Below are 895 nucleotides of genomic sequence, written 5' to 3'. Positions count from 1 at the left end.
AAAAAAAAAGAAGAGTAGGTTAATTACACATATTTAATATATAATTGGACCTTTCATCTTCTTCACCCCTTCCCGTGTCAATAACTAAAATTAAAAAAAGGGGAATATCAATGCATCTGGAAAAAAACGATTGATCTCTATCAATAGACCCGCCAAAGCCCCGAACCATAAAGTACTTACTACTGGTGCCACGGAAAGATATGTTTTTAGATCTCGCATTTCAAATCCTCCTTTCTTTTTATTATTTAAGTATTTTTTCTCTGTTGATATATATCAACAGAGAAAAATGTGGAAAACAAGACAAAGATTCTTTACAATAACACTATAAACAAATGGAAAAGGGATGTAGCGCAGCTTGGTAGCGCGTTTGTTTTGGGTACAAAATGTCACGGGTTCAAATCCTGTCATCCCTATCCCTAACAATTACTTATTCTATGATATTCCGTATTCTATAATATTCCATATTCTATGAGATGAGCAATAAACCGGGAACCTGTGAAGACGAATTCCAATTGAACATACATACTGAATATCTATATGCAAAATGGATTTGGATCATATAATTTTATGAAAACAAAACGCTCTTAGTTCAGTTCGGCAGAACGCGGGTCTCCAAAACCCGATGTCGTAGGTTCAAATCCTACAGAGCGTGATTCTAGTATTATTCGCCTGATAATTACACTGAAATAATTGAACATTCAAAAGAAAGTCTGAATTTTATCCTTGTCGATTAGGATTAAACTAAATAAATAGGGAATCACAAAAAAAGAGACATTAATGAATCAAAGATCCAACTGATCACCTCGTCGGTATTGTAAATATGCAGTTACAAATAATCCAGCCAAAGTAATAGGAATTAAACCTAACACGATTCCAAATAGAAAAACTTCAATCA

General features: G+C 33.5%; 1 non-coding gene across 1 annotated transcript; it reads left to right on the top strand.

Moving 5' to 3' along the window:
* The first annotated feature begins 339 nt into the window (after window positions 1-339).
* Window positions 340-413, top strand: TRNAP-UGG (transfer RNA proline (anticodon UGG)). The gene has a single exon. It is a non-coding gene; the product is annotated as a tRNA-Pro (tRNA).
* Window positions 414-895: the final 482 nt, after the last annotated feature.

The sequence above is a fragment of the Vigna unguiculata genome, unplaced genomic scaffold, assembly GCF_037176805.1.
Source record: "Vigna unguiculata cultivar grain cowpea cultivar isolate G323 ecotype 2 unplaced genomic scaffold, ASM3717680v1 ptg000130l, whole genome shotgun sequence".
Lineage (NCBI taxonomy): Eukaryota > Viridiplantae > Streptophyta > Magnoliopsida > Fabales > Fabaceae > Vigna > Vigna unguiculata.
Note: the sequence above shows the minus strand (reverse complement) of the source record. Positions and strands in the feature narration are given on the sequence as shown.